General features: G+C 35.1%; 1 long non-coding RNA gene across 2 annotated transcripts in view; it reads right to left on the reverse strand.

Moving 5' to 3' along the window:
* LOC309840595 overlaps positions 1–12,283 on the reverse strand; it is a 147,921-nt gene extending 135,638 nt beyond the window's left edge. Inside the window, exons 1-2 of one of the 2 annotated variants that reach the window (XR_014298688.1) lie at positions 12,158–12,283; positions 6,789–6,868 (exon numbers count right to left, since the gene is read on the reverse strand). This is a non-coding gene — a long non-coding RNA (uncharacterized lncRNA). Of the gene's footprint in view, positions 1–6,788; positions 6,869–12,102 lie in introns of both variants that reach the window. The other variant, XR_014298689.1, reaches the window with a different exon arrangement.
* Between the last annotated feature and the right edge of the window lie 867 nt (positions 12,284–13,150).

Genomic DNA, 13,150 nt, shown 5'->3' on the forward strand with positions numbered 1-13,150 from the left:
GCCAAACAGAGAGCCTGATGCGGGGCTCGATCCCAGGTCCCCGAGACCACGACCCAAGCCGAAGGCAGAGGCCTCAACCCACCGAGCCACCCAGGTGCCCCTATCTGTTATGTTCTTATAGTAAAGTAACCCTCTCTGAAAAGACAGTACCCTCATTTCACAAAGAAACTGAGAGAAAGACCGAAATGTGTCCAAGGTTATAGAACTAGTCACTAACAAACCCAAAAGTAGAACTAGGTCTATCTGATTCCAAAGTCATACTTTCTTTTCACTTTTTCTTATCAGAAATTCCAAATTTATAAATTTGAATGAATTATGAATGAATGAATTAATAAAATGTTCATCCCTTCCACAGCTATCAATAATCTTTCCTTTTTATTTTATTTGTATCTTCACCTATTTCTCATTTTCCTAATCAACTCTTCTATAATCACAGTTCCATACTAACAAGAGGAACATGGAGTGATTATCACTTATACAGTAGTGTGAATAACGTTCATGATTATATTTAATTTACCTGCAACACTTAATGAGGGACTGGAGACTTAATCAATAATCAATTGATCATTGAGAAATAATCAATAATGGTCCTAATTCTTTGTTTTACAAGTAGCATAGCATGTTCACCTATAGAGGACTGTCTCAGCAAAGATGTTATTATGAAGAGATTATATTCTCAGCAGAAATCCTTGAAGATGCATGTTACATTTACTTATAAAGCATGGTTACATGTTCCTAATTTAGATAGTAGGATTATTTCTACAGGACAGCTGGTCAATAGAATATCCACAACATTTTTAAAAGCCAATTTTCTTTTCTTTTTTAAAAAAAATATTTTATTTATTTATTTGACAGAGAGAGACACAGCAAGAGAGGGAACACAAACAGGGGAGCAGCAGAGGGAGACGGAGAAGCAGGCTTCTCACCCAGCAGGGAGCCTTGATTGGGACTCACTTGATGTGAGTCTTGATTCCAGGACTCTGGGATCATGCATGACCTGAGCCAAAGGCAGAAGCTTAATGACTGAGCCATCCAGTTGCCCCAAGGCCAATTTTCTTAATACAAGGACATGCTGCTGAGCAAAATAACTTTGTTAGTAGCATGCAATGCTCAATATTTATTTTTATTGCCTTTGCATTTTTTTATCTTCATCTGTAATTCCTTATTTTCATATTAAATCAACTTAGTATTGAACAATTTAGGACCTAATTTGTCAGAATGTTTTGTAAGTCAAAGCATATATTTAAATACTAAGAATTATGCTTAATAAGTACAATCCAAACTTGAAGATCTGAGTCCCATCACTTGTGATTTGGCTACAAAATGTACAATGCATAGAATTTCATGATCCATTGTCTTATGAATGTTTTCACATTGTGCAAAAATTCAGAATTCTAGAAATAATAACATATCCCTAAAAATATGATCAACAATCTCACTGAAATAGACATAGCTATATTATATAGCATATCACAGACACATTAGGATTTCCTAAGCCTCTCTTATGATGCATTTAAACTTCACAAGGTATCTAGAAATTGTTATTTATAAGCATCTCTTTTCATTGATTAGGAAACTAAGACTAAAAAAAAAAAAAAGACTTATTCATGATCACATACCTAGTAAATGTTAGAATCAGGAAACTAACTGAAGTCTTTCTAAAATTAGATCTCTTACTGTGTTGTCTCTCTTTATCTTTCATTCTTGCACCAATTATCAAACCATATATGTGAAATTATGAAATACACATTATCCCTTTGTATACTACCATCTGTTTCTATTGCAAACACTCCACTTCAGGTCAGCCTCATCTTTACCTGAACTATACACATGGCATTCTAAATAGTTCCGCTGTTTCCCGTTTCTTTCCCTTCAGAATGTTCTAAAAATGGCCTAAAGCATAGCTCTAATGATGCCATTTTCCTTTTCAAAAATGTCTATTTGTTGCTTTTTCCTTTAAAAAAAATTTTTTTTAAGTCTGTATTTATTTACTTGAGAGAGAGGGAGAGAGAGAGAGAGAGTACAAATGGGGGGTAGGGGCAGAGGGAGAGGGAGAAGCAGGCTCCCTGCTGATTAGGGAGCCCAATGTGAAGATAGATTCCAAGACCTTGGGATCATGGACCAAGCTGAAAGGAGGGGCTTAAATGACTGAACCACTCAGGCACCCTTACTCATTGCCTTTTTACTTGTCAGTGTCAGGGGTGAATGTTATAAGGAAGAGCCTAGGACAATTTTTAATCAAGAAATGGAATTTTCAACTAACATTCCTATAAAAAGACTTCTATATCATGACATTAATAACATGACATTAGAACATTTGAAAAATGTTCTATATAAACTTTCCTCCATATACTAATCTATCCATAGTTTTGTCAACTACTGGAAACCGTCATTTACTTAACCAACAAAAATGAATTTATTCATGAATAGCAGAGCTATTATAACCTGGGGCATGTAAATTATGGAAAACCATAGCCAAGACTAAAGAACAAATGAGAAGGGTTTGCTTTTATAGAGAAAAGGAGGGCCCTGGGAGCGGCTATTTGGCATGAAGTTTCATTGGAGGGCGCATGAGAGTTTGGGTTGTGGTGGCTTTTCATTGGCTGAGTTATGGCAGTTTTTCATTGGTTGGGTTGTTACTGGGCAAGGAGAAAATCTTCCTGCTGGGTAAACTCCTTCCTACAGGGGTATGAAAATAAGCTGCAACAAGTGCCACCTGAGTGAGAACCCTTCCCTCATTGCTTCTCAACTCCATTTAGAATTAGGTTTCCTTAATTCATTTTCATGTTCTTTTTCTTCTTTTCTTCTCTCTGAGTTCTACTGGGAAACACTCAAAAGAGGCTTACAGGTATCTGATACTACCCACCCAGCTAAATGCATTGATTCTTTTACTTATTTTCTTTTTCTCCATTTTCTTACTGTAGAACTGTCCTCAGAGAAAGGGCACCACTGTATTTGAGGTATCTGATATTATTATTTTCAAAGGGAGGGAATGAAAAGTACAGATCCTTGCCAAAAAGCTATGTATGCTGTTTTAAGTATGAATATAGGCAACAACAGAGGCTTTACCTGTAAAGCATCATGTGGGAAAGCTGCCCTTCCCACACCAAATTTGATGCACAGTTAATGCTATTGGGGAGTCTTTATGGGGAGCTATAATCAAGGACTCAGACCCCTCTGGCTGTTTATACTCTTTCACGTTTGCACTCCTAGCCCAGGGGTCTTCTATATAGAACTCTGTCCTTATCACTCCTTTTTGTCTCTCCCTTCACCAAAGTCTTCTCTCCCTATAGTACTTACACACTCTGATTCTTTCCAGGTTTATACTACCTCATAAATGGTAATGTAATATAGACTATGTCATCATCACCCAAAGTAGACACACATTCACACACATAGCATATGGAGTATTAAACACAATTTAAGTGTGTGAAACTGACAGATGAGGAGACACTTCATTAGATCATACCATGCCATAAAAATCATGCCATTTCATTTGTTCTTTGAAAATATAAACTTCTCAAATCATTTTTCAACTTACAGAATCTATAACAAAATAAGTAGCTGCTATCCTATTACCACAAATTTTCTACAGAGTTTAAAATCTTTGAATGTATCACCTATATTGGACAATATACCAAACTACTGAAGGAAAGAACCAGCATGCGGTGACATGTGTAATTGATAAAACTATATCAGACCATTGAACCAAAAGATTCCTCAAAGATTTAGTATTTACAGTGACAATCTACCAACCTACCGAGCCATTTCTACAGTGACATAGGTGATATGTCAAAATTGAAACCCACTCATCCTTACTGGCAATGTAATAGAAGCTAGAATCAGATGAGAGATCTCTTCTGTCTTGCTTGCAGCTGTTTATGCTCTGCTTTATTACTTGTTAAAAAGCCAGAAGCATCTTTGAGAACAATCTGATGTCCATCTCCTCTACAAGAAACCTAATGATCGTTGTGCCAGTCCGTTCAGATTTCTCCCCATCTGACATGCTGATAAATGATAGCTGAAAAACTGACTGAAAAACAAACTTTATATGTATATGGAAAAGAAACAAAGGGAAAAAAAAAAAAAGGTTTGTGCTGAGGGCAGATTGAACAATAACATGAGCTTTCTTCTGAATGCATACATTTTGCCTGACAAGTTTAGCCCCTATGAAAATCTGAAGTCTAAAATGTCTGTCCTATATTTGTTCCCAAGCTTGTAACTCATCTTCTATTTCTATGGAAGACATTGACCTGTTATCTCTACACATATCTGATATTCTTTTTATTGACAGAAGATATTTTTCCTGCTTCATTCTCAACCAAAGCTTTCTCTAAACACTAAGACCTTCAAAAAAGCTGCTCTAATGGGGCACCTGGGTGGCTCAGTGGGTTAAGCATCTGCCTTCAGCTCAGGTCATGATCTCAGGGTCTTGGGATCGAGCCCCACAATGGGCTTTCTGCTCAGCAGGGAGCCCGTTTTCCCCTCTCTCTCTGCCTGCCTTTCTGCCTACTTGTGATCTCTCTCTCTGTCAAATAAATAAATAAAATCTTTAAAAAAAGAAGAAGAAAACATAGTTGCTCTACTGACTTAAACAGTGTATTAATTTCGATAGATCACCTGACTTATTCTTTTGTAGTAAATGCATTATAGGGTTATTCCTATAGAATATTTATCAAACAGGGATTAGGGAGAAAAGAAGCAGGCTAGCTTTATCTTAAACATCTACTAATACATAGCACCTTAACACTGTGCTTTCATCACCTGGAAATGGCTTGCTGTGTTAGTTATTTTTTAGAGTACTTACTACTTGATGGATGCTGTTTTTTCACTGGGATACAGCAGTGAACAAAAGAGACATAATTTCTTTCCTTATGAAGATTATGGTACATATGGGACTATAGAAATTAGTTTAAAAGTTACAACTTGAATAAATTATCTGCAGACACTGAAGAAGCATTGAGATTATATAATAAATTCCCATTCCAGCATATGGGGTCAAGGGATCTTCTGGGAGGAAGTGAAATTTTAGTAATATATGAGATGCACATTAGCTGGGGAAGAATGATCCAGGTAGAAAATCAACATGTGTTAAGATTCTCTGGTGGGAAAAAACTTGATAAAACTGAGAAACAGGAAGAAAAAATGTGATTAGATCATGTATAGGAAGTCAGGGCAGGCAGGGGCCTATAAAGCAATATGAAAGATTTTGACCTTTAGAAGAAAAGCCATGGGGAACTACTGAGAGTCTCTAAATAAAGAATCTGATATGTGAAAATTGCATTGAAGGAGGATAATAATGAGGACAGGAGATACTGGGAGCAGCTTTTTTAAGAAACACAGGAGACTTGATAAGGGCTTAGCCTGAGATGATAGCAGTGGGAATGGAGAGAAGCAAACACATTCAAGACATATTTAGAGACAAAATTTATGGGATATGATAATTGATTAGGTATGAGAATGAAAAAGAAGATACCAAAAGAAACTTGAAGGTTTCTTAGCTTGAATAATTACTGCTGCTAGAAACAACTAATTTTTAGCTGTGTAAAAAAGAAAATGAATGTGAAATCATACTCAAGAAACAAAGACCTTATTCAGTATCAAGTTTTACTATAATTAAAGGATTAAAAGACACAAATAAAACAGGGAGAAGTCAGGTTTTCTAATGCTATCCAGCCTTCTCTTCTGCGTTTAGATGAACATTGCACATATTGAATATAAGCAGTCTTCAATGAACATATATTTTCAACAAAAGTAAGCAATGGCTCATAAATTCACAGATTCCAGATTTATTTACCATAAGAAGTCCTAGACAGATCAAGTTAATCACATTGGAAGCATTCCATAATGAAAGACTTTCATGGTAGTAAATACCAGTAGTGTTTTGTCAGATCCATTATTAGCTTGTTTGAAGGTCTGATCAGGTTACTTTTCTTTCCTGGACTTCCCACAGGAACAGCAGAGAATGGATTGCAGTGCTTCTGCCATCCCTTTCCTTCCCACAGTGCACAGAAATTTATACAAAGTATCTACTTTACTTCACAACCAATATATACCAGAAAAAAAATAACCACATTTTCTTTAAAAATTCTAGAGTATTTTATACTTTAAAAAGGCATTAGAAATATCATCTTAATGATAACAACCACCCTATGCAGCAGGTAGTATTGTTTAAAGACAAGAACACTGATATCTAAAAAAGTTACATAACTTATTAAGGACAGTTCGGATTCCAATTTCTATATTCTTTTCTCTATACCATAGAGCCTCCTCAATACTTTTTATTTATTTTTATTTTTTTTAAAGATTTTATTTATTTACTTGAGAGAGTGAGTGAGAGAGAGCATGAGCGGGCAGGATTCGGATGAAGTTAGCAGAGGGAGAAGGAGAAGAAGACCCTCCCAGGATCATGGCCTGAGTCCAAGGCAGACGCTTCACTGAATGAGCCCCCCAGGTGCTCTCTCAATACTTTTTAGATGGTAACTTTAAACAAGAGCTAAATGCAAATACAAAATTGTATACTTTTCCCAAGTTTGAGATGGATATATATGAAAGAAAAATAAATGCTTGAATGCATGCTTTAATTTTATTTTAATGACCATTTCAAGAATCAAGAATCTGCCATTTATTTGTGTACCAAAAGGAGTATTTTTTCATTTTAGAATAGAAACACTTACAAATTAGGAATACACTAACTGGATTATTAGAAAAGACATGTAAATAGCCAAAAGCAGTGGCCATCTTATTTTAATGTATCAAGAACTACATTAAGCAGCAATTGAGGGTACCTGGCTGGCTCACTTGGTAGAGCATGTGACTCTTGATCGCAGGGTTGTGGGTTCAAGCGACACAATGGATGCAGAATTTGCTTAGAAAATAAAAAATAAATTAAATAACTGCATTAGTGTGTTTTATGTGAACAGTGTACAATGTAAAACTACATGCAAAAAATCTATGTGCCACATATCATCTGAAATTCCCTACTGAGGGGGGAGTTTTAAGAATAAATAATCTCTATATACAAAGCTAATTACCCCAAACCATATGGTTTTACAAACCTTCTGAACTAATATATTCAATTACAAACTTTTAGGGACAAAATTGATTTATGGATTATTAATAAACTCTTCTAAATCATAGGATCTGTGTAGTGTTGAGATCTGTCCCAAGATTTTGGAAGATTTATAAGATGCTTAAACCAGTCATGCAAATGCCTCCCAGAAACACCTCCAAACAACATGAGATTTCATCGATCCCCAATATCCTTAATAATGGAAGTCTCCAGAGATCTAAATGGAAAACTCCTAAAGGGAGAAATACCTGTCTTCATGGAAGGGAGGAAAACCATGTTTTTCCCCCTACCCTATATATCTACAGACTAACCCTCTATTGTTGACCTTCTCCTACCATACTGACGATACACAAATATATACACATCTTCCTCCCAATCATCCATATGGCCTACTTTCACACTATATGCAAGAGCCATTGGCAAAGCCAATACTTCTGTCTATTTAGTTTACTTGAGTTTGTTCAACTATAATCAGGTGATATTTTTAGCAACCATCATTCTCATATTCTTATCATTCAGGATTCGAGATTTTCCAGAAGCATAAATGCATAAAATAGGAAGAAAACATCATTTTCCACTGACATTTTTACTCCTCATAAGTACAATTCATAGAACAAATTTAGACAAATAAACTGATTATTTAACAAATTCACTTATAATTTAACAAATTTAAATGATTATAATTATTAATAATATTCATAATATTTAAGTAAGAATTTTAAGCTGGAAAACAGAATTCAAAACTTCTTACTGGAACTTAAGATAATTTGTCTTTTGATGTGAAGAGAATTTCTTAAGAGTGATAGAAATATGTTTGATTGTGATTCATTTGATCTTATTATTAACCTCTATTTAATCTAATATCACAATTGCTCTCTGTCTCAGAATTTTGGAAAACACTTAATAAAAATTTACTACAGGAAAGATTAGGAAGTGCCTAAGGGTATAGAAAGCTGGAAAGAGAATTATTTCCACCCTTAAAATAAAAAGGGAGAGCACTAACTTTAAATGTAAGACTTTTATAAGATGACTAAGGTCTGAGGATCTTATGTATAACATGATGATTATAGTTTATAACACTGTGTTGTATAATTGAAGTTTGCTAAGAGAATAGAACTTAAATATTCACACACACACACACAGGTAAATATGTGAGGTGATGGTTGTGTTTATTAATTCAATGAGGGAGAATCCTTTCATAATGTATATCAAATTATCACATATTTTTAAAATATCTTCCAAATTTGCTGATTATACTCAAATATAGATAGCTGAAAAAAATGAAAGATTTGTTTTTAAAAAAGTCCTTTAAGTAGGTGAGGTCACAGAGCAAACAACTAGCTCAAAATACAAGGAGAGATAGTACCTCCCAGGACAGAGAAAACATAAGCAAGTATGACCTAGGATAGACACAACTAGGCTGCTAGAACTAGAGTTCAAATAGAATAGCTAACAAATTGGTGGAAGTCAAGTACAGACTAGCAGGATCACTGAAAGCCAGGGGTGCTGCAGACAGTGGAGGGATTTCTACCCTGTTATAGAAGAACTTCATTTCTGGAGAAATGGTAAAATTAGGGACTGAGGAAAACAGTTATAACTAGGTTAAAGGCAGAAGATAACCAGAAGGCCACATATGAAAGGCCAGGAGTAGAGTTCATGATTAAGACCAAAACCTAAATCAGAGTAATAACAGAGACCTCAGTTCCCTCCACCACTACCTACTGTGTACCTCAGGACTTCAACAAGTCAGTAGATTACTGAAGGAAGAAGGACGGAAAAGGAATGTCTCTGAGGCATAAGACAAAATTAAGAACTAAAGTTTAGAAGCAAAGAAACAATGGTCTGGTAAACCACAGTGGTTTGGTTTAATGCCATCCTCACTTAATCTAACCAAAATAAAATAATCAATAGTCACTAAAACAAATGTGTTTTTCCTGTTAAGCAAACAAAATACATATGTTTACCCTTGGCTAGAATCATAAAAACTTTCTCTTTCTTCCAATGCCAATGTGAAAATAAATTCATACATGAACCCAAGAAACTGGCTTTAAAAGAGATGAAAGTTTATAAATATGTTTGTGATCTAGTCATTTTACTTCAAAATATTTTCTCTTTAAATTATATAATCTGTAAGAAACTTGCACTCAGAGGTATTTAAGTGATTTGTATAACAGGAAAATAAGTAGAAAATGAGTCAATGGTGGAACAAAAATAGCATGGTTAATTAATAATGATATAATAGTCTGATGACATATTTTATAATCATAATGTCTATAAACATCATTTAGAAATGTAGAAGTGTTTATTCTAAAACAATACAATATAAAAACATGTAGCAAATGTAATTAAGGGAAACATAATACACATAAAAATGAAAATATAGCTATCTCTAGTTGGTAGGATACAGATGGTATTTTTAGAGAGAAAGTCATGCTGCTTTCTATTTTTTGTGGTGACTACTGGGGTTAGCAGAAATAACCATGATGATCAATTCCTAATTGTGGATCCTTTAAGTACTGGCTCTCAGGTTTCTGCACACCTGGGGAGGATGAGCAGGAGTGGAGATGCTATAGGACATGGGCAGAACTGTGCTTAGCATGCCCTCATCAAAGAACATAGACTATATCTGCTTAGTGTATGCTTTTTTATCACTTATTATAGACCCCAAACCACAGAAAATAAATCTGAATGCGTATATGCCAGGATAATTGAGAAACAGAGAAAGAGAGGGTTAAGAGAAAATTCTACAATCTGCTAATGATATAATGATGGATATCTCTGGATGACAGAGTAAGGTAGAGTGGTATTTTTCCTTATATTCATACTTTATAGCATTTTCTAAATCTACAACAATCAACATGAACTCTCATTAAAATAAAAAATTCAATAAAGAGTTTAATAACATTGACCATATATATTAGTTTGTTAGGCCTATCACAACAAAATATCACAGACCAGGTGTCCTAAACAACAGAAATTTAGTTCCTCACCATTCTAGAGTCAGGACATGTGGGATCAAGGCAGGTTTGTTTCTTCTGAGGACTCTCTCCTGGTTTTGTCTTTGCATGGTCTTTCCTCTGTGCATACCTGCGTCCCAATCTCCTCTTTTTATAAGGCCACAAGTCATATTGACTAGAGTTCACCATAATAATCTAGTTTAAAATGTATTACCTATTTAAAGATCCTATTTCTAAATACAGTCAGATTCTGAAGTACTGGGACTTAGTACTTATTAAGAATTTTGAGGATCCATGCCTGCTCTACACTCAGCCCTTAATACTGTTATACATATTTTTCTTAAGATAGTAGACCTTGTATCATCTTGTACTTCCCTCTCTTCCATCCTGTCTCCTCACGGAACAGAAGAGGAAACTAGAATACTTAATTGGGTTGGACTGTTTAAGAATGCCTACACTGATTGTACCATGTCAATATCTAATAATAATCTGAACGATCTTACCTGACTCTAAGACTCTGCTATTTGCATCCTGAAAAGTGCCTACCTTCGCAGCATCCACATTCCATAGAAAAGAGCCAGCACAAAGTGGGGTATGTGTGAGGAAGAAATAGGAGCACTAGCATCAGACACACCTCTGTTTAAATTTCATGCCTGCCACTTAGTAGTGGTATGCCCTTAGATAAAGGATTTAATGGCTTTGGTTTTATCAGTTTTATCAACCGTAAAAATCAGGATAAGAATATGTAATCTTTATCATTGTTTTAAGAGGTATAGGCAAAGATCTTTAAAGTAGTAGACAATTTCAAAGTACTGTAGTTCAGTATCTCTTTTTTTCTTGCTCTCCTTCCTTTTCTTCTGTTGGGGACTGCCTCTGGCCAGGAAAGTCCCCACCATTACAAGAAGGCACTTGGCTCACTGCTAGCAAAATACGCTGCAAGTATACAATGAACTTTCTGGTGAAGCCCGCCTAAAGGAGGACATAGTTATTGGCTGTATCAAATTTAATCAGCATAGTAACAGGACTCTCATTGGCTCTCCCCATTGCTTGACCCCTTATTGGTCACCCTGCTGTATATAAGCTAAGGAAGTTGATTAAATAAACGGAAATGAAGCATTAACACCATACCAGGCTCATTGTCATCCTTGCGGGCTGAGGGCGACATTCTTCTTTCTTCCTTTTTCGTTTGATATCTTGGTTGGATTTGAAAAATATAAACACATACCCATGTATCTCTCTATTTAAATCTTCCCCTTTCTAATGGAAGCATGGGTGACCTATCACTTTCCTAAAATACATGGCCAGGTAAAAAGCCACTGCTTATCTCTACAGAGTTGGCCTATAAGGGCAAAGCACAGGTTCTTACATTTTCTTAACTATAAGTTTTCAAACGGAACAACGCCTGGAAATAGGATTCTCCTACAACCTATGTCAAATTGAATCCCAAATTAATTTTCTTAAAGAAAGGAAATTTTCGGATTTCACTTTTCTCCTTTTATATAAGATGAAAAATATAAATTTGGCTTTGTTAAGTATAGGTATAAATGTAATGAGGTGTATAGACTGACTGGTTATACAAAGCAACTACTTTCTGTATTTAAAAAAAATTAAAAAAATACTTCCAAGCTTGAGAATTGTTGCAAAAAAGAAAAATCAGAGAGTCGGCTCAGTCCTTCAAACCATTTCTATCATCTTAATTAGTTAAAAATTCAATCCTTTAGCAACTACCTATACATGGAAATTCAAGTAATGAAATATGCCGTTTGATTAGAAAAATCGTGCACAAATTCAGCTACTTCAATATGCAGCTCATCAATTCAACTATACAGGAAACCTAGGGAAGGGCATGGATGGGTCTGTAAGTTACGAAATGAAACGAGCCAAGAATGTATCTTTATTACAATGATTACACTCCTGGTCTCCTACAAACATACTTCCAACCAACACCACAAGAAGAATCAGTTTATTTCTGTTCTTTTTGACAATGAACTGCCACCTTGCTAATCATAATAGAACACAGCACTCACAAAGAAAGTACAAAATTATATATTACAAACCCTGTTAATTATTTACCTCTTTGCATGAAAACACTACAAAATAGCCTGTGGTGGGGAAATGGAGGTCTCACCATTTCTTGTCTCCAGTAATCAGCAGGACTCTTTTGCAGTCGGAGCAAACAGGCTTTGCAGACAAGTAATGGAATGTGAATCACAATGTCTCTGGTTGTGATAATGTAGTAAGTTCATGCACACAGAATTTCCTGGACTGTGATATCTTATGGAAGAGTGAAATTAAGCAGTAATAACAAAAATCTGAACTGCCAACATAAAATTGACATGAAAACAAATAAATCAACAAACAGAACAAAGAATATTTCAACACTATTTCACAGAAAAAAGGGCATTTTAATATCCATAATATTTAGAGTGATCAATTCTTTCAAAATATGTGATCATTCTTTGAACTGAAGTTGAGGGGTAGAGAGAGGAAAAAAGACGGATTCATGGAAATGTCCCTTACACAATTATTTCAATTTTCCATGTTCTTTTTTTCCATTTCTCTGAATTACTGAAAACTTCATTACACTTATAAAGCACAGACAAAACTGACTTGTCTTTTATTCCTCATTTGTAAAGTAGGAATACTGCCAATTATTCTCTAAATATTGACTCAAACGTAACATGAGATAATGGATGTAACAACCACTGGGAAATATATAGTAAGTGCTAAACAATTCTGAATTAATCTCTTGGCCCCTTTCTTGATTGACACAGTTAAAGAGAAGAACAAAGCGCCCATTCCCGGATAGGATTCATTTCTCACTTATTAGCTGTAAGAACTTGGGAAAATAAATGTATGAGTCTATAATAGGCTAAATGATGGCCCCTGAAGATATCAGGCTCTCATCGTTGGAAGTTTTAAATGCTATTTTTTGATGGAAAAATGCGGTTTGCAGATACGATTAAATTAAAGATTTTAAGATGTAGAGATTAACTGGATTTTCTAGGTGGTTCCTCAACACAATCCTAGGTTTTTTAAGAGGGAGGCAAAAGAAATTTGATAAACAAAAAAAAGGCAGTGAGATGATGAACAGAGAAACTTACAGATGTTGGCCCTGAAG

The sequence above is a fragment of the Mustela nivalis genome (genome assembly GCF_964662115.1).
Source record: "Mustela nivalis genome assembly, chromosome: 9".
Taxonomy (NCBI): domain Eukaryota; kingdom Metazoa; phylum Chordata; class Mammalia; order Carnivora; family Mustelidae; genus Mustela; species Mustela nivalis.